This window comes from Podarcis tiliguerta (genome assembly GCF_965153285.1).
Source record: "Podarcis tiliguerta genome assembly, chromosome: 16".
NCBI classification, from domain to species: domain Eukaryota; kingdom Metazoa; phylum Chordata; class Lepidosauria; order Squamata; family Lacertidae; genus Podarcis; species Podarcis tiliguerta.
The window spans coordinates 40,514,212-40,535,281 of record NC_139549.1 but is presented as its reverse complement, the minus strand read 5'-3'; the positions used below and the strand labels follow the sequence as shown (position 1 = coordinate 40,535,281).

The window sequence follows — 21,070 nt, the reverse complement described above, 5'->3', positions numbered from 1 at the left end:
TTTCGTTTTCTGAGGTGCTTCACAAGACGGATTTCCCTAAGGGCTTGCTTCACTAGACGAAACGGCCCTGCCTCTCGTGTCATGGCGACGGTCACTGCATGCACGCACGCTTGCTTCCACGCTCCTCCGGCTCCCTCCCACCTTCCGGCTGACGGTTAGTGCCTCGCGCCGCTGCCCACCCCCCTCGCACGCTCCCCTCAGAGAGCCGTTGCCGCCAGCGCCTCTCTCTCCCTGGAGTTGCGCTCCTGAGCCCCACCGCCCTCCAGCAGCCGCGTCGCACGGTGGCCACAACGCGTGGGTGAGTCTGAGGCACCGGCTGCGGCAGCTGTCCTGCTTCTCCCCGCCCCTCCCCGCCGTTGTCAGTGTTTAAATGCAGTGGTGCTTCGCAAGACAAAAAAACTCGTAGAACGAAAAAACTCGCGGAACGAATTAATTTCATCTTGCGAGGCACCACTGTACACCTCTACATATAAATTAGCCTGTTTTATTTGTTTATTTCCAGTATTTATATACCACTTTTCATCAGAAAGATGAAAAACAAAAACAGAACCATTTCTAAACAGCTTAATATTTCAGGTGCACACTATGTGCGGAACAAGAGCAGTCATCCAGAGAGTGATGCTTGGCGAGTGCGCTTTGGCCCAGCGGAGTCTTCGGTGGGGGGTTCCTCAGGGTTCAGTTCCATCCCCATCTGCGTAGCGATGACCTTGGGGCACTTTCATATCGGGAGCTAAGGTGTCACACCCAAGCAGTCCTGAGCGACCTTTGCACACAGAACACTCTTTATGGTTAAGAGGATTTGTTGAACTACAATTATGGGCAGAGAATGGAAACTTAGGACAGTGTTGTCTTCTTGGTTGCTGGTTATTAAATTCGAATTTTAATGTGCCGCTGATCTCTTTCAAGGTGTACGATGCTTGCCTAACAGTTAATGTCTTGCTTTGATCATAAAACAGACCAGGTTTTGCAGAACTTCAGTACTCCCAGTAGTTTCTCCCATTGATGAATGGTGAATTGGCAGCTTTTTGCCTTCTTTAGGCAAGTGAAAATAAAAATTTGAAGTGATTGAACAGGAGTGGTGTTGCTAGATGGTGTGTTGGCAGGTGGCTGACTTAAATTTTGGGGGAAAGTTTCCCCTTTGGCAAAGCAGAAATTAATTTCTCTTCTCAAGCAGGTTTAACCACATAGTGCACTATTGATCTTGTTTTCGTTTCCATTCCCTAAGGCTTCTGTAGTAACCTATGCCCTACATTCCTCCCAGACCAGAGCAGGCAGATGCTGCTCTTGTGCTTCAAAAAATGCATGCCAAATTGATGCAATTGTAAACTCTTCACTGGAGATAAAAATTATGCAACATTGGCAGTGCTGTTTCCTAACATGAGCCAGCATGATGCAGAAAATAAGGCTGTGTGCACACATTAATGTCTTGAAATGCAGTGAAGTATTTTTGCTTCATTTCAATTCGAATTTGCACATTGTTATACACATCACTTGTCTTTGATGTGTTTCCATGTCTCCTCCTTACTGTCCCCTGCTGAGAGGGGATGGAATGCATGAGCCTGATGCAAATATGTTGCTTGCTTTACCTGCCCCTCCCCCCCCCAATGTCTACTCATAAAGCTTTTCCTCCCTCAAACCTCACCCCCTAGAAATAATTATTTGTGTGGCTCTCATCACACTTCTGAGTAAGTGAAAGCATATGATACCAGCCTCAACACTGGAGCCCCGTGCATGAAGAACTAAGTCTAATTACCGTATTTTGACAGAATTACAAGCCTGGTAGATGAAGGGAACGCAGTGGATGTAGCCTACCTTGATTTCAGCAAGGCATTTGACAAGGTGTCCCATGATATTCTTGTAAAGAAGCTGGTAAAATGCGGTCTTGACTATGCTACTACTCAGTGGATTTGTAACTGGCTGACTGACCGGACCCAAAGGGTGCTCATCAATGGTTCCTCTTCATCCTGGAGAAGAGTGACTAGTGGGGTGCCACAGGGTTCTGTCTTGGGCCCGGTCTTATTCAACATCTTTATCAACGACTTGGATGATGGACTCAAGGGCATCCTGATCAAATTTGCAGATGACACCAAACTGGGAGGGGTGGCTAACACCCCAGAGGACAGGATCACACTTCAAAACGACCTTGACAGATTAGAGAACTGGGCCAAAACAAACAAGATGAATTTTAACAGGGAGAAATGTAAAGTATTGCACTTGGGCAAAAAAAATGAGAGGCACAAATACAAGATGGGTGACACCTGGCTTGAGAGCAGTACATGTGAAAAAGATCTAGGAGTCTTGGTTGACCACAAACTTGACATGAGCCAACAGTGTGACGCGGCAGCTAAAAAAGCCAATGCAATTCTGGGCTGCATCAATAGGAGTATAGCATCTAGATCAAGGGAAGTAATAGTGCCACTGTATTCTGCTCTGGTCAGACCTCACCTGGAGTACTGTGTCCAGTTCTGGGCACCACAGTTCAAGAAGGACACTGACAAACTGGAACGTGTCCAGAGGAGGGCAACCAAAATGGTCAAGGGCCTGGAAACGATGCCTTATGAGGAACGGCTAAGGGAGCTGGGCATGTTTAGCCTGGAGAAGAGGAGGTTGAGGGGGGATATGATAGCCATGTTCAAATATATAAAAGGATGTCACATAGAGGAGGGAGAAAGGTTGTTTTCTGCTGCTCCAGAGAAGCGGACACGGAGCAATGGATGCAAACTACAAGAAAGAAGATTCCACCTAAACATTAGGAAGAACTTCCTGACAGTAAGAGCTGTTTGACAGTGGAATTTGCTGCCAAGGAGTGTGGTGGAGTCTCCTTCTTTGGAGGTCTTTAAGCAGAGGCTTGACAACCATATGTCAGGAGTGCTCTGATGGTGTTTCCTGCTTGGCAGGGGGTTGGACTCGATGGCCCTTGTGGTCTCTTCCAACTCTATGATTCTATGATTCTATTTTTCGCCCCATAGGACGCACCGGCCCATAGGATGCACCAGGTTTTTTGGGGGGGAAAATAAAGAAAAAAAAAATTATTTTCCCCCCAGGTGCTTGTGGGGCCGGCAGTGGGGAGAAGCGCTCTTCTCCCCACCACCCGCCTGCAGACCATGTCCGGAGATAGCGGGAAAACACGCTGCGCCTCCCAGCTGTCCCCGGAGCTTGCGGGGCAGGCAGCGGGGAGAAGCGCTCTTCTCCCTGCCGCCCGCCTGCAGACCAGGTCCGGGGACAGCGGGATGGCTGCATTCCGCCTCCCCGCTGTCCCCCGACCTTGTGGGGCTGGCGCTGCGGCTCTCCTGAAGCCTGGAGAGCGAGAGGGGTCGGTGCGCACCGACCCCTCTCTCTCTCCAGGCTTCAGCAAAAGCCTGCATTCGCCCCATAGGACGCACACACATTTCCCCTTCATTTTTGGAGGGGGAAAAGTGCGTCCTATAGGGCGAAAAATACGGTAAATAGGGCTTACTCCCAAATAAGCAGAGATAGGCTTACCGCTGAAGGGGGCAGTCCTAACCCCATTTACCTGGGAGTGAGCTCAACGGAATTCTGTAGGACTCAAGCCTGAGTAGAAATGGATGGAATTGCTCTGTTAGTTTTCCAAGGTGCCAGAAAACCAAACTGTTGTCTGTACTACAAGGCAGTCCGAGAATGCTGTTGAACTGTGATCTCTGTTTTTAATGTACCTGCTGCTTTGCAAGACATCTTTGGGAAAGAAAGACTAAGGAGTAAACCCTACACAGATCTGGAGTGGGGTCCCTAAGTTGACTGGATGGCACCTTCTGGCCACTCCTGCAGCCAAGCTGGTGCTGAACGTATTGCTCTGCTTTCCTTTGGACCACATCAACGAGAGGTCTTGACATCTGGGCAGCCCAGGACCTCCACATACATGCATTGCGCCATGCAGAGGCCACTTCAGTGCTGCGAACACAGCAGAAACAACACGAGAGGCAGCAGTTACGAGTTGCCAGTCTCTGCAGCCACAGCAGGTGCTGTGATTCTCCAGCGGTATGACTTCATCTCCAGAGGCACACTCCATTGTCTCTCGAGACAGATGGATGCCAACAACAACTGTTTTTAATGGAAAAGCATGTTTTACAAACAGCTACACACACACACACACGAGAGAGAGACAGAGTTGATGAGAATATTAGAGCCCCCAAATAAAATCAAATGTGGAGGGAGATTCAAGGGACTGGCTCCAAGCAGGGGCCACCAGTCTCTTGAGGTGCTAGCAAGGATCCTAGAAAGGCAAATGATGCTCCTCTGCGATACTCCCCCACTGACATCAGACATGTAGGACAGCCCCTGTCACAGGCATGTTAAATATACACATGTGGGCTTCACAATGAGTTGAATATGACAACCATTCTCAAATTGACGTGTAGCTGGTATGGAATAACATGAGAGCATAAAAGAGCCTGCTGGATCAGACCAATGACCTTTCTAGTCCAGCATCCTGTTCCCACAAACTGCATGAAACCACATTTTTTGTGTGATTCGAGGACCCACCACCCACTTGAGGATAAGAAAGACACATGGATGCAGTATATTAGGTTAATGGGCTAAAAAAGGCCACAACTTTATTGATTACAGCATGTGAGAGGTATTGGCTTAGGCATTGGATAAAACAACAGAGCTTGACTCCATCGCCCCAGGAAGGGGTGAGTCTAACAAGGGTTAACCACCAGTAGGAGGAGCCTGTTGATGCAAATACAACTGTAAGCTCCCCCTGATGTCACCGGGGGTCGTGCAATGGCCCTAGCCACTAGCAGGGCATTGGACAGGATCCACGACCGCCAGATTCCTTTAATGGAATACCCATAAAGTGGAGGGGTAGGTGATGACCACACCCTGCCCTCCAATACACCAACAACATATTCCAATGCCTAACCGCCAATACTTAAAAGTTGTGATGATTTGCTACCAGGTAGGCGAAAAACCAAGTGGCTGGTGCTAATTTGCCAGTTGCATAAAAATTCCTACCAGGCCCTTGAACAACCAAGGCGACCAACCACAGGTCCATAGCAAGGTCAAGTACGAAGTAATGAACTAAAGGGAAAGGTGGGTGGGTGATCCGTTGAAACCTGGCAGTGCAGTGAGGGGAAAGCCGCAACTGCATTTGAGTGGCTGAACCCCGCCCCCAAGCCTCCCCTCGATTGGTTGGCTGCCCGGGGGCGCGGCAGCAGGGACAGCCAAGCAGGGGCCAGAACGCCCCCTGCAAAATGTGGGAAACGGCTCCCGCTCACAACTCCTCCCCTCTGGAAGGAGGAGAGGCTTTACAAGAATCTAAAGGGTATCTCTAAAGCGCTGCTGAAGTCGCATGCACGCAGATTCCAAACCCACTGGTGGGAGCATAATGGACCTGGAGCAAATGGTAATTTGTACACAGCCTAAGATGTCTGGTTAGCAGTTTGATTTCCTTCCAGCTCCTTATTTTAGACAACCCATGATCAGTCCCCCTAAATTAGGTATTTGTAGCCAGTATCTTGCAGTATTGCCCATTTCTTAGTCAAGGCCTGGTTCACATGTCATGCTAAGTATTGCTTAGCACAAACAAGCAGGCAGGCACACATAACTTTGCTTCCTGTTAGTTCTGGAGCTGCAAACCATGAGTGGTAAGCCAAGGACAAAATTCAGCTGTGGCCAAGTTTTGTTCTTATCACTCATGGTTTGTTAGGTTTGGGGAGACAAACCATGAACTTTTATTACTAAGTCAAATCACTTGGTCCCTCAGTTCTGCCAGGATCTGGCATGGTTTGGCAGTCCCAGACAGAAGAAGGGGAGGACAAGGGAGAAGAAATAGAAGGTGTGGGGGCTTCTGCTCTCCCCACCATCCCTCCCGTGGTGTGCAGAGAGGCATTGGGGAGTGGGAAGGACTTTGACCAGCCAGTGCCAGGGGATTAGCCTGAATAAAGAGCTTTTCCTTACTCTCAAGGAAGAGCCCTGTGTTTTGTGACATCAGCAAGACCAGAGGAGGACTGAAGCAGTTGCAGTTTTTGCTCTGTGCACCTGCTTGTTCATGCTTAGCCATTCTTTTGGTGCAGTATTACAAACCCGGCTTTAAAGTATTTTATTTTTTTAGCTTGCTAACAATCCTGGCTTCTAATTGTTTGCCATCATAGCAGACCACCAGAGTGATGTAAAAGTGCTTTTTTGCATGTTGATGCATACATTTTCCACTGAGGTCATCTGTCATGTTTTAAAAGGGAATGTAAAAAGAGGAGGGGTGGTGGTGTACTTTCATTTTAAAAAAGCAACAAATGTTGAAGAGTAAGAACACCTTTTCTCTGAACTTATTTGGACTGTCTGTTGACTGCAAAGTTTCACCAACTTGATTGATTAGCTTAATCTTTTTCTGAAAAACAAACAAACCTATTTTTGATAGATTTGAAAGATGCACTTGATTCTTTGGGTGTGCGTATTCTTTACCTTGCTCATTTTCTTAGTATTGCTGCTAATTTTATTGTCTTTTTTGGGGTCAAATCTCTGAGGTTTTTGTCTACAGTTAAGCAATATATAAATTTTATGAAATAAGTAATTTTTTAAAAAATACAGTTTTTAAACATCAGTTGAGAACGCACCAAGCAACAGAATGAAAACTGTATTCTGCTGGTTTGCAGTGTTTGCCTTATGCCTGGTCATTTGGAGCGACACTTTACCCTCCATTGGTGACTAGGTGAGAAACTGTTTATATACTTGCATAAATTATCTGATCAACATGGAGCTGTTCAGAATTGGGCACTGCTTTGGCAAGCTTGCAGCTGCAATGCTGTGACAGAAGAAAAGGAGCGTTTATGTGGTTCTCCTCTTCTTCTCACTGCCCCCTTCTTCATTCCAGTTGTCATATTGCATTTGTGAAGGAAGCTCTGATCAGACACAGAGCTTTACTGCATCCCAGTGCCTCTGGCTCTGGGGCAGGTGGCAGCCCCCCAAAATAGGGACTGCTGTGTTTACAAGGATGCAAATCCGTCTAGACGGGACTGTCTGCAAACTCTCTCTCTCCTGCCGGTTTCAAGCCCTCCCTGGGTTCTGCTTGTTATGGTTGGAAGATCTGTTTAAAAACAGAGTAACCTGACGGTGAAAATGTCCAGCTGTTGGGGAGAAGAGAGTGAAGGGGGCAGCTTTGGAAGTGTAGCCCAGTGGCAAATTGCCCTGCCATGCTTACTGATTTGAAAGTGATTTGAGCTGATGTTTGAGGCTGTTTTCTGCACCTCCCCATCCCTGTGGCCGCAGTGTGCGTCTCTTCCAAGAGCCTTCTCCATCCTGGTGTCCTCCATATGTTGTTGGATCACAATTCCCATCACTCCTTAGACCTTTGGTCTAATGGGAGTTTTGGCCAAACAACAACTGGAGAACACCAGGTTGAGGAAAGCTGCCCCAGAGTGCGTAGGCCTCAGAGAACCTTCCAGTTGGCCCCAAGCATAGGGTGGCCTTGGAGTCCAGTCTTTGGCTTCCTTGGTAGTTAAGCTGAGAATTGTGGTTGCTCGTAACCTGCTGGCTTTTGTCACTGGGGCAAACAAAGGCTAACTGACACCTGGGGCGGGGGAAACCGCCGGCTGCACATGCGTTGCGCCGCTATGTACGACACATGCATGGCGTTGCTACGTAGGGCGCATGTGCAGCATCGCTACATATAGCGCATGTGTGCGACACCATGCATGCGTTATACGTAGTGGTTTGCTGCTGGCGCTGCCCAAGCACCATATGGACGGTGGCAGGATCCTCTGCTCGCGGTGGCGGAGAGATCTCACTGCCGTCTGTACGGCGCTTGAGCGGCACCGGTGGCAAACCGCTACGTAGGGCGCATGTGCGGCATCGCTACATATAGCGCATGTGTGCGACACCGCACATGCATTGTACATAGCGGTTTGCTGCCGGCGCCGCTCAAATGCCGGACAGATGGTGCCAAGCAGGTGAGCTACAGCCCCTCCCCGTTGCCTGCACGCAATGAGCAGAGAGGCTCACATGTTGTCTCCAGCCGTAACAGGCAGCTAATGTTTGTGGTTGCCACCGGCTCTACTTCTCCCTGTGTCCTCTGGCATGCAGAGAAGACTCGGCTGGGTGTGGTGGAAGAAACCTCAGATCTGACATTGTGTTGCATTCTGAAGGCATACTGATGTGACTGTTTCTGAGCTCTTCTGAAGCCTAAGTTTGAAGCTGAGGATAAGTCCAAACTCAGGAGCAGAATTGGTGAGAGTTCATTCTCCATACTCTGCCATACCTTGCAAAGTGCTTCGGATAATATTTTTGCGTTAAATTCTAGGTGTGGGATAAACATGTTTGTTTGTATTTCCTGCACAGAAATGGCACAAAGAAGTGAGACAAACAGTTTTATTAAGATATGCAACACATTTTCTTTTTTAAGGGGAGAAGCTAGAGAAGCCGATTTAAATTCCCTCACATTTAGCTGGGTTTTTCTCTTTTTGTTCCCTAAATTCTGAATGGGAAAAGAGGAGCACTGGATTGCTTGCTTGCTTGCTTTTATGTAATAAAAAATCAAAGCTGGAATAAATTCTAGCAACCTCATTTGTGGGGACAAACTGCTGGCCTTCACCACACAAATTGCTCAGCGATTTCTATGGGGATGTGCTGTGGCTACAGAGGATCCTGGTACATAGTTAGATCATTGTTCCATGTAACCCAGTATAGTCTACACTGACCGGCAGAAGCTTTCCAGAGTTTCAGGCAGAGGTCTCTCGAGATGCCAGGGATTGAACCTGCAACCCTTCTGCGTGCAAAACAGGATCTCCATTTTGGAGCTGTGGCCCTTTCCTAAGCCATCATCTCTTCCTATGTTTGACTGCACACTGACTTAATGGAATCGCACCAGGAATCGAGTCAGGTCTCTGGTCTGTTTAGCCAAGTATTATCTACTCTGAATGGCAGCAGCTCTTCGGGGCCTTTGGCTGAGATCTTTCCTGTCACCTGGTACCTGGTACTTTCAACTGGAGATGGCAGGAGTTAAGCCTGGGATCTTCTGCATGCAAAGCATGTTCTCTTCTCTGGCGTTGCAGCCATCCCCCTGGACTAGCACTGCTAATAGTCTATAAATATTTGACTGGCAAATACCAAGGAGTCGGAATTGTGTATAGCAGTAGAAGGATGAAGAGCCAGAAGTAATAGGATGGAATTACTGAAAGGAATTTCTTAACTGGCTTATCCTGGTTATTTATAGCACATTTGCTGCTGTGGTGTGCCTGGGTGCTGTGTATTTATCATGAATATGGGGCAAATATCCCCTGTTGTAAGAAGCATAGGGAGGGGAGCTGTTTGTAGAATTCTTTTGGGGGGATTCATGTTTCCAGTCAATCTAGGACAGGGGTGGGAAACCTGCGGCCCTCCAGATGTTGCTGGACTAAAACTCCCATCATCCCTGAAGCCTGAACATGCCGGGTGGGGCTGATGTGAGCTTGGGAGTTCAGCAACCTCTGGGTCCCCATCCCTAATGGAGGGAATGTTCACACTTGAAATACAAATTGGCTTGGGAGCAGTTTTAATGGCCACAGCCTCCTCCTGAAAATATTGGGATTGACTGACTTATTTTTAAAAGCTTGTTGCAACACACAAACATGACTCATGGATTTTGGGGTGGAAGTCATTAAGCATTTTTAAATTTTGCATTGTGGATGGACTTCCCCACCCCCACTATGAGGACTGAACTGCATTTGCAGAATGTAGTGTTTTTGTCAGAACTGCATCTGCGTTGTTGTAACTAAGCAAACGCTGAGAAAAGCTAAATGAGGCCTGTTGACTGGTGGAAGTGAGAGCCTTTTAGCCTGGGGCTGGTGTGGAAGTCATGTTTTTGTTTTCTGGCTTTATGGGTCCTGTAGATGTAAGAAAGTGACCTCGTATATTTACACTCCTATCTGATGGCAAATGGTACCATCAACATTCTTTCTTGACTTACTGACCTCTGAACTGGGGGGAGGAACATTCTGAGCGGCCATTTTGAGTGCACATGGCCACCTTAAAGTTAGATCATATGGAAAATGCACAACATCACCTTCCCAAGTCATATTTTTGGATCTCATAATAAAGGAATAGCTGCAATATAATTATACCCACCACTGGTCTGTTTGGTTTGATATCTCTATTGGCATTCTATTTGTTTTGTGTAATATAGAATATTTTTTGAAGCTTGGATGAGCAAAATCTATATGTGTGTTCTAATGCTACTTCTTGTTTTAATTTTGAAACATATTCACCAGTATTTCACCAGTATTTCCAGGGAAGATAAAAAGTGATGTGTAATGGAACATAAACCTCGAGCTCTGCAATACTATAGTGAAATATGCTAAGTGCTTTTAATGACATAATTGTCAGGCAAGGACAGGCAGGTACCTTGAGACTGTCTGGGAACCAGAATTCTGGAGACAGCAGGAAGAGGATGAAAATGGCCTCTTCCAGCTGTGAGTTGCTCAGACAGAAAGAAGTAAGCAGAGATGTCAGCCTTCCTAGTTCTTGGGTAGCGTTGGATTAGTCCGCCAGTATCACCTGACTTTGTAGACCCAGGAGCATCATGGAATGGAATTCCAATCTGAAATGGCTTGCAGTTAGCAGCCCCAGTGCAAGTGGGAGCCAGTACCTGAGCTTCTGCAATGTTTGTGAATAGTTCCCCCTTTAAGTTGGACCACCAGTATAGCTCCTACATCCATTTTTAAAGGGAGTGACACAGAATCCATTGCTGTGCAATATCTGAAGCAAGGCCTTTGGACCATGTGCTTTTAGGAGTCTCTGCAAATTACGTGGAGGTCAGCAGAGCACAGGAAAGAACCGTGCATATGATATGTCAACTGCTTTTCCCACCACAGTGCCAAGAATAGTCTGTTGCCCTATGAAAGAAAGAGAGAGAGAGAGAGAGAGAGAGAGAGAGAGAGAGAGAGAGAGAAGAGTCTTTGGCAGAGCAGAGAGTGCTTTTCAGGCTGGATAGCTTAGTTGGTAGAGCATGAGACTTTTAATCCCAGGGTTGTGGGTTTGAGCCCCACATTGGACGAAAGATTTCTGCCTTGCAGGGGATTGGACTAGATGACCCTCGTGGACCCTTCCAACACTGCAATTTAATGATTCAATATTCCTTTACTGCAAGAAAGTTGGGCCTTGTCTTTGACATCAATTTCACCAGTGGAGGGAATGCAGAATAAATAAAATCATCAAATCTAGCATGCAAGGGGCCACTTTATCTAAATTACATAATTCGGTATTTGAACGATTGGTATTAATAATTGTATTATAAATTGGTATTGTTATGATGAGGCTATTATTGGATTGTAATTGAAAACTAATAAATATTATTTTTAAAAAATTGCTTACTTGGACCAAACTTCCTATATTAGATTGCTGTAATGTCCCAGCACCTGCCAACCTACCAGTTTGAAAGCACCCCCGGGTGCAAGTAGATAAATAGGGGCCGCTTACCAGCAGGAAGGTAAACGGCGTTCCGTGCGCTGCGCTGGCTCTCCAGATGCAGCTTGTCACGCTGGCCACGTGACCCGGAAGTGTCTGCGGACAGCGCTGGCTCCCGGCCTATAGAGTGAGATGAGCGCACAACCCTAGAGTCTGGCAAGACTGGCCCGTACGGGCAGGGGTACCTTTACCTTTAATGTGAGGCAGTTCTTGTGCTTGGTTCAGAAGCTGCATATAGATTTAAGGGTGGCCCTCCAGATGTTTTGAGACTACCATTCCCATCATCCCTGATCACTGGTCCTGCTAGCTAGGGATCATGGGAGTTGTAGGCCAAAAACATCTGGAGGAAGCTTGATCTAGCCACACAAACATTGCACTGCTGCTTAGGGATCTGCACTGGCTGCCTGTTTGCTACTCAGCCAAGAACAGTGTTTTATTTATTGACATATAAAGCACAACTTGGGACCAGGATACCTTCACTGTTACAAGCCAAATCAACCTTTACGATAATAAACCTCTGGGAAATGGGCCTTTTCAGATGTAGCACTGGCCTCCTCGAACGCCGACCCAAGAAGAGATTTGGGAAGCTGTGTCTGTGGGATGCTTCAGATGTCTCCTAAAAACACATGTTTTGGATACTTGGTGGTGTTACCCTGTTCAGTTGCTGACTTGCTATCATAAGTGATGAAGTTTTTACAATTTATTTATGCCACAATAATTTCCCCATCTATATTATTTTATTGTGTTTACTGTATTTTGAATTCATAATATCTTTAAGCTGCTTTGGGATTTTGGCCGAAAAGGTTAAGTGGTTTATAAGTTTGCCAAATAAAAAAGAGGAATATGTGCCTGCTAATGTGGCTGATCAGCTATTGCCTGAAACTGTGCAGATAAATGGCAACTGCTTGAGAGGGCTGATTGTGTTCATTCTGTGCTGGATGGAGAGGATACTGTGGCACAGTCATGGAGAAGGTGTGAGAGAGTAAATCCTATGAAGGGGGGGGGGGAGGCAGGACAGGATGCTAGATTCAGAATTAGAAGTACTGTACATAGGTCTGGCATAAGCTTTAAAAAGAAAAGGTGGAAAAGGAGTGGGCCAGATTTCAAAGGACCCGGTTAGGCACAGCCCCTTCCTTTCTTTCTGAATGACTTGTGGAAGCTGAATAAATATGTGGCAGTAGGGTTTTGTTTTTTGTTTGAAAAAGGTTGCATAATGATTAAATAGGCCGCAGAGCGCACCTTGTTACAGCATTGTCCAGGTACAGAATTGTTCTTGTTGTTGTTCTCCTTGTTGTTCTCCCCCTCCCCCTCCTCCCAGGCCTGCGTGTAAAGAGACTAAGAATGGGCAAGTTGCATCCTGAAAGCATCATTGCCTGTTTTTGTATTCATTGTTTGTCAATGCTTTTGTCCTGGATTGTCTTTTGGAAGGCTCTTGGGGGATGACTGAAATACAACTGGCTTTCTTTAGAGCACAGCAAAGGCAAACAATGAAAAACTGCCTTTCCTGGAGCCAGGAAGCTGGAGTTATTGTAAGGCACATAGCAGCCTGTTCTTTTTAATAAGGTAAAAAGGAAGAAATATAGGGTGGTGGGTGGGTGGGTGGGGGATGCTTGTTCTTTGGGAGCAAGGGGGAAAATGTACGAGAAGAGGAAAAAGGTACCCAAGGTGAACAGAAAGGCTTCAGTAGGCCTCTTTTTAAGCACATAAAAAGCACTGCTATTTCAGTAACAGTTTAAAAAACAACAAACAAAAAGGGATCTGCTGAAACACAACCCTGATTGTCAGTGAAATAAATGGAAGATCTGTGTCTTGGTAGCAGAACAGTTGCTTTGAACCAGGGACCTTCTGCGTGCCATCCCTGGCATCTCCAGGTAGAACAGAGAGTGTCCTCTGCCTGAAAGTCTGGAGGGCTACTGCCAGTCAGTGTAGGCAGTACTGAGTTGGATGGACCAGGGGTCTGACTTGGTAGGATGTACCTTCCTATGTTGCCCTAACTCCTGAGAAGAGTGGGAAGAAAGAAAAAAGGGCCCAGAGCTCCCCTAATGAATTGCCTGAAAGACTTGGTGAGGGCCTGATGCTTTGCAGGGTTAGGTGCTCCAAAGCGCATGATTCCATGGGTGCCCCTAATTCTGCATAGCACCAGGCTGTTAGAATCCTTCTCAGACATTTCAATACTGGGGAGGCCTAGGCCCGTCCTCCTGAAATCTGAGGTGCATCAAAGAAACCTAATGGGGGCTCCTAAGTTGTAAGGGTGACCTTCGTTCTTTAGGTCTGCTGCCTCCCACCATGGTTGGCCATTATTGCTGGTCTCCCTGCTGCCTTGTGGCCATTGTTGTTGTGCCTTCTGTTGGCCTTCTAGCCCTGACTGCACAGGTTTCATAAAGGTTGCCACATCTTAAGAAACCCAAACAGACAGCAGTGACTGGTAGATTTGACTGAGGGAGCGCTGAAGTGTCTAATAAATTAGCAGACTTGCTCAAGGGGCTGTCAAGGTGTAGCATAATTCCAGGAGCCAGCCTCCTTGGTCGTAAGGTTAAGAAAAGGTGGTGGAGAAATTAATACAGTTGACAGGTGCAATTTTGGGCTCGGCCACACTTCTGCTTGTGCCATGCTTAGAAAGCATGGGTCCGAGTTGTTTCTCCCTTGCCTCGCTCCTTTCGAAAGGAAAACACACTCTTTAGCGATAGATCAGAACAAATGGCAATGCAGGGAAAACCTGAATGGCCATTTGCTCCTACTGGATGCTAAAGTGGTTTGGGGGGGCTGGGAGCAGTGGGACAAGAAGTGTGAATAGGCCCTTCGTGGTCAAAGCTAAGCTGCATTAAATTTCGGGCCCCCCTCTTTTGCTCCCTTTGAGGCCTTGTTGCCACATGTCTAAGCCACAAGAATAGATAAACTAGAGCAACTTCTGACAGAGATTCTCGCTGTGGAAGAAAGCAGTGGGGCTTTGTGCAATTAACACAGGCATGGAAGCCAAGTTTGGGGAAATATCAGCTGCAGTCTTCCCTGAACATTGCACTTGAAACTTTTTCTTAACTTGAAATATTTTGTACATCACTTGAACAGTGAAAACACGAGACCATCTTTTCCTGCCTTTAATTTACCAGCTTCAGAGGAATAGTTCCAAGTGCTGTCTTCGGGTCTCCACCTGAGCAGGTAAAGGGTTAACCCAGTGATTGGGGCAGGGCACACCTGCAAAGCCCACGGGCATTGTCCCTAACAAGCCTGGCTTCCTGCTCCCAGGGAGGTTTCTAAAGGTGCTCAATCAAGCACTCTTGAAAAGCCCTAAAATTGCAGGTATATCTGAATAAAGTATACTTATGGGTTCAGGCAAATGACTGAGCTGAGCATAGCTAAGACCATTCCTCCACTTCCCATTGCTAACTGTATTCTCAGATTCATCTTCACGCAGTCACTGAACCACGTGGATAAGGGAGCAGGATTGCGCCATAACCTCCATTTGTCCTGTGCAATGTGAGAACAAATTCTATGCGTTTTAGTCCTCACAGCCCTTTTAAGTTGTTGGAGGGACAGTATCACGCCAACATGGCATTCATTCATGTTTATATCCCAACTTTCAGCCCTGGCTATCTTATACAGTAGTAGTTTGTACTGGTTAGTTGCAGTTGCATTCTGCAGTTTTCCTTTAGTCAGCCGCTTTTGCCGTAAATTACAGAGTGAGGTGCAAATTTCCACAAATAAAAGAGGTTTTTGGATATTTTGTTGCCAGTGGCAATTCCGCTTCATTTTATCATTCTGAATTTCTTTTCTGTTACCACTTCAGGTTTTGTTTTTTAAAAATACACCTAGGCTTTATTTTTGGCCACTGTGCACAGAATATAAACCTCTTAGTTCTATTTTTAGTCCTTTTTAGTAAGGCTAAATTGGGTGCACTGATGCCTCACAGACCAGATATTGAAGTGAAATGGCTTTGACGTCTCCAGCCAATTTTCCATCTCCGCGAAACGTGTTTATCCATCTTTGTCATAGCTTTTATCTTATAAGGGCTTGTTGTCATGTTTCCAGTGAAGGATGAAATGCGTTGAAAACCACGGTGTGGTCCTTTTTCTTTTGGTATTTGGGTATCGGAAGTATGCGGTTCAGTGACGATGTTCTTTTCAGCTTAGGAGTCAATGTGGAGCGGTGAATACAGTGAGCATCCTAAATGCACGTGTTCAGGTTCAGCAGCTGAGGCTGAGAACAGGTGGCAGAGCAGTGCCTGAGGGTGAGCTGACCTGAAAACCACGTGCAACACTTGAATCTGCTACTTCAGGCCATGCCAGGCTCCACGTAGCATAGTGTTGTCAACTGTGAATAAAAATGTAAAAGTTCTGGAAATTTTGACGTGATGGGGGCAGGGAGGACAGAATATTTGTGTGTGTGTGTGTGTGTGTGTGTGTGTGAAAATATACATTTTTAACACCCTTTACAGATTGAACGTCACTTTGTTATTTTAGGAACATGAAATGTATTATGTATAATGTGGTTTGCCATTAAATGAAGCATTCAGTGTGTTGCTTCAGGCTTCTGGGTTATCGTTTATTTATTTTATTAATTAAATTTGTATACTGTGCTTCATCCAAAGACCTTGGGGCTTCACAGCATCAAAATACAAAATAAGAACAAGAACAAAACACAGCTATAACAGCACCCCAAAACACATTTAAAAAGACATAGAATTATTTTTTATTTATTAAATTTTCTCAGGACTCTGTGCCACTCACCCCTCCACTCACCGTATCCTTTCGCACTCCTGCCCTTTGCTTTCTGTGTTTTCCCTGCTGACTGGAATGTGTATTTGGACTGTGTTGATGCCCATTGCTTACCTGAACAGGGTATATGTATGTATGTGTTTGTGTAAATATCTGACTCTGACGTTGCCATGTGCCCCCTGCAAATTTTGGATTGAAGAAATGTAGCTCTCGGACTGAAAAGGTTACCCATGGCCGTTCTGCATGTAGGGAGAATCCTTTCAATATGAACCTCTCTTCTCCGGGCTCCCCATCTAAAGAGCGCCTGTCCATCTAGCACAGCCTTGCTTACTCTTTGACTGGCAGCAGCTCTCCAGGGTTTCAGGCGGGGTTCTTTCTCAGACTATGAAAAGCAGATGCTCTTCCACCAACTGAAAGGGTGACCCCTTCGTATGGGCTTAACCCTATTAACGTCTCTAAGCCTCAGTCCTTCCAGTAAAATGTGAGTAATAGTAACCTATTTTACTGGGCTCTTATGAAGAGGAACACAATAAAGATGGCAAAGCTGCTGTAAATTGAAAAGTTGTGTGATGAGCGCAAGCTGTGAACCAGGAAATTGCCTTGATCCCACTCATTGATCAGGATTGGCATTGCTGCATATTCCCCATATCTTACTAAGGTTAGATAGAGATAAATGGAATGAATGTTTACCTCTTCCTCCATTTCACTCTGCTTGCCCTGTTGCCTCTTCACCTGCAAATTCTTGATTGCAAGCTGTTTGGGACAGGGACCGTACACTTTCAATCCAGCATTTTGCACAGTGGTGGTATATAAATATGCATGTAGTATTTATGCTAGCAAATAATAGAACCTTTGCATGCCAGAAAGATGTGTGCATTCCTGCGTACCTGTATGCATGCCACTCGCCGAAAGTACTAAATACAGTTTCTGTGCTTTTGTAAGTTTGACTTGTGACTACTTGTCTCACTTTTACAGGCCAGAGATTTGCATGAGCAGCAAGTGCACCGTTAGATGTTGAGCCCAGGACTGTCTCTGATACTAGGCGGCCCTGAATGTGTTAAAGTTACACTGTGGAACCTAGAGAGTTTCTGCTGCATCAGAGATCTGCAAGCTTGCAGTTTACATATATTATGTTGCTTGCTTGCACAGACAGCTCTTGTGTGTGAAGGGATCTCAGCCCAAGGTAATGTTTGAGCCTTCAATTACCAAGTGCCACATGGTGATTGATTTTGATAATTGCCCCTCTCATCCTTAGCTTGTGACAAGTTGGTATTTTGCAGTGGGGAAGCTTGATTAAACCATCCTACCTCAGCTAATTGTTAGGAATGCCATTCTTGCTCATTCTCTTCTAAAATCCTTTTTATCAAGCCATTTGGGAACACACATGACTGAACAGTGTAATTTGCTGTCGGAACTCCTTGAGTTAATTGCTGGGATTTCCTCCCAGTCTCCCTGCAGCTCTCCCCCATCCCCTTAAACTAATGCTTAAAAAAATGGCTCACCTTCAGTTGGGGGCATAAATAAGGAATGTGTGAAGGGAAAGCATTTCGGTCATTAGAGGCCTAATGATCAAACTAGTATTGTAATCGCTGTTTACAAACCTTGATTTCACATTGCCTGCTTGCACAAAACATGTGTGAATGGACTCCATTTAAATATATACCTTTTACTTTAACAATTTTAAAAAGTTGTAAAATAACTTTCACAATACTTGCTCATGTAAAGTAGATTCTTATGAAAATAATCAGTTTTTGTTAAAAAAGTTTTTAATGTTAAATTTTAGAGGATTGTACCCCAGCTTGGGATCTGCTGGGGAAGGGCAGTCAAGGAATATAATACAGGCGCCCCCCCCCCCACTTATACATAATTGACTCGTGCGTGACCATGTATATGTGCAGCGCTGGGAAATAATTTAATAAATAAGTTCAAACCTGAAAACGGCGGGAGAGCTGGCGAGTCCCCATGGCTCTCAAAGAGACCCCCCCGGAGCCCGCACAGGATGTCAGTGAGGGTGGAGGAAGCCCTGAAGAGACCAGAGCCACAGCGGGGCTTTGTCCATGGCTGCTGCTGCTACCTTCTCATGTGTCCTCCAGCCTCTTGCCAACCCCAGAGTTTCAATTCTAGTAGTGGATATTTTTGGATATAGTCTTTCTGGTGTGGTTTGAAGAGAAAGCAGCTGAAAGTATGTTTATAGGGGGGTTAGAGGATGCTCACCACTTAAGAAGCGATTTTCACTTAGGTGCGCAGGGGCCTGGAACATAACTCCCCCACAAGTGTGGGGACACCTGCAATAGTAATGAAGAGGCAGACTTTTCATAGCCCACGCCTCAACCAAACTTTCTAGGTTTATGCTACCCCTACACATTGATTGATTGATTGTATTTCCTCCCTGTTTTTAAGACAGCAATTCTTCTCAAAGTGGCTCACATCAATTTAAATATAGAGGGAGGTGACTTGCCACCAAACTTTCAAAATAAGACTACAAGAGACTGGGGGAAAGGGGAGTGGAAATAAAAGATTAGAAGAGGAGGACCAGTATTTCAAGGCCCGTTCAGGCCAGGTTCAACTTCGCTTGCTGGTCTTCTTGCCTGAATAGCAATTGCTTGTGCTTATCCCCTTTCTTTAATTCTCTGTGGCCCACCTGGTGCCCCCCCCCAGATGTTTTGGACTACTGGATAGGGTTGATGAGAATGTCAGCGCAAAACATTTTGACAGCACCAGGTGACCAAAGACTGCTCTATGTCGTTGCTTTTTGTGTACAATTTAAGGGGTTGGATGTATGCATGCAAAAATTTGCCCTTTGCAAATTTCCAGATTCTTTGATTATAAATGGCTTTGAACTCTTCAGTGCCTTTCAAGTTTGTGCCTCTGTCTCTTCAAAGCAGGAACAAAAAAGAAGCTGGAAAAATGTGTGGGTCAACTGAAGGTATTAGATACATGGCTTTGTGGGACAAAGAGTTATATTTTAAAATGTAAGTGTATCTAAATCTTGGTTTACGAGTGAGTATAACGGTGACTTCCTGCAGCTATTGTAGAGGAGGTGCCTCCCCTCCGTTTTAGTTTTAGAACAATGGCAAGTGGAGTTGTTCCAGGAGTATTGGTAATTATAGTATTATAGACACCATAAGTACACGGTGTTTTGGTTACCCTTTTTAAACATTTGGGCAGGAATTGCACCTCTTCCAGTGTCCTGCTTTGGAAGTGTCCATACCGGCTTCCTCTTCAAAAGTGTGACCTGGGAACAAATGGGGAGAGAGACCAGTTGGAGATTCAGTTCTGAGTTTCGGTGGTGGAAAATATTAAGCCCTGCTCATCCATGAAGTTCACTGGGTGACTCTGGTCTGAGCACTCACTCTTTAGGCCTAAACTATTTTCGTGAGGCTAGGGACGCGGGTGGCGCTGTGGGTTAAACCACGGAGCCTAGGACTTGCCGATCGGAAGGTTGGCGGTTCGAATCCCCGCGATGGGGTGAGCTCCCGTCACTCTGTCCCTGCTCCTGCCCACCTAGCAGTTCGAAAGCACACTAAAAAGTGCAAGTAGATAAATAGGTATCGTTCCAGTGGGAAGGTAAACGGCGTTTCCGTGCGCTGCTCTGGTTCGCCAGAAGCGGCTTACTCATGCTGGCCACATGACCCGGAAGCTGTATGCCGGTTCCCTTGGCCAGTAAAGTGAGATGAGCGCCGCAGCCCCAGAGTTGGGAACGACTGGACCTGATGGTCAGGGATATCTTTACCTTTTTATTTTTGTGAGGCTACTGTGAGGATAAAATGGAGTTGGGGAAAGCATGTACAGCATCTTGAGTTGGGGTGATGCGCCTTGTTTCATCACTTGGTGAAACAGAAACCTGCTGCCTCACTGGGCCGTGCTTCTGTTACCTGCATTGCAGCGGCCCACACAAAGCGGCAGCCTCTTGCCTCTGCTGGCAGCAATCTTGCCTCTGCTGGCAGCACAGGTGATGAGGCAGGAAGTGGAGGTGAGGGGGGCACCACCTCTTGTGTTCTGCTGCTCAAGACAAATGCTAGTGAGCTTCTTTGACAAAGGGTGGGAGTAAAATACAGTGAATATTTGTGAAAATCCTGAAATATCAACAAATAAAACTTTTGTTAAAAGGATTTCTGGCGAAGCTCTCATTAGCATGCCATCAGTGTGTTTGTGCTTGTGTGTGTGTGTGTCCATTTGGGTCATCGGTCACTGTCATGCCAAGGCATTTCTCCATGTTTGCCCCCCACCCCACAGATACGCAGCAGGTGCTGCTGGGCAGAAGTAGCCCCCACATCTATAAGGGCCTCCCAAGAGAGGCTTGCCTGGCACCTGCAAGGCTTGCTTTGTTTTCACAGGTCTTTTAACTCTCAGTTGATCGCCGTTTTCAGTCCTTGCACCAAGTATGTACCTCTTGATGCCAAAGTAGACTTCCAGCCACACACACACACGCTAAAATATAAAGTTCAATTTTCTTGGATTCTAATGCTGGTTTTAGATAGTTTTAGCCAATGTGGGATTTTGTTTTGGTGATTTTATTTGGTTGTGGGTTTCTGGGGTTGTGGTTGGGGCTGGCCTTACTGCTTTTGTGATTTTGTTTTTTTGTGTTTTAATTATTACCTGAATTTTTATTATTTTCTGTAAACCCACGCAGAGAACTTGGTGGGATGGGTGCTCCACAAATACAATGAAAGAAATATAGATACGAATGAAAATGAAGTTCCCTGCACACATGGAAAGCACATTTTAAATGGATTTCAGCACACACAAGAAGCTCGCATAGCTTTTGCTCTTGCCAGTTGCCTGGGCATAAAGCAGGCTGTAAGTGTTGGGAGTACATTTTAGGTGTGCTATAAATATTAAAGGATGTGTTCTTCTGTGTTCTTCTTCTCCTTTCCCCCTCTCTTTCTCTCTTCCTCATCAAAAGCATTGATCCATGCCAGAGCAGGGTTTTCACAGGGAGGGTTTAAAACTGTCCCTTGGGG

At 46.0% G+C, this 21,070-nt stretch overlaps 2 protein-coding genes across 49 annotated transcripts in view; both read left to right on the top strand.

Moving 5' to 3' along the window:
* LOC310667244 (uncharacterized protein) overlaps positions 1 to 21,070 on the top strand; it is a 559,738-nt gene that overhangs the window by 130,390 nt on the left and 408,278 nt on the right. The window lies entirely within an intron of this gene.
* NCOR2 (nuclear receptor corepressor 2) overlaps positions 1 to 21,070 on the top strand; it is a 348,844-nt gene that overhangs the window by 46,428 nt on the left and 281,346 nt on the right. The gene's annotated exons all lie outside the window — the stretch shown is intronic.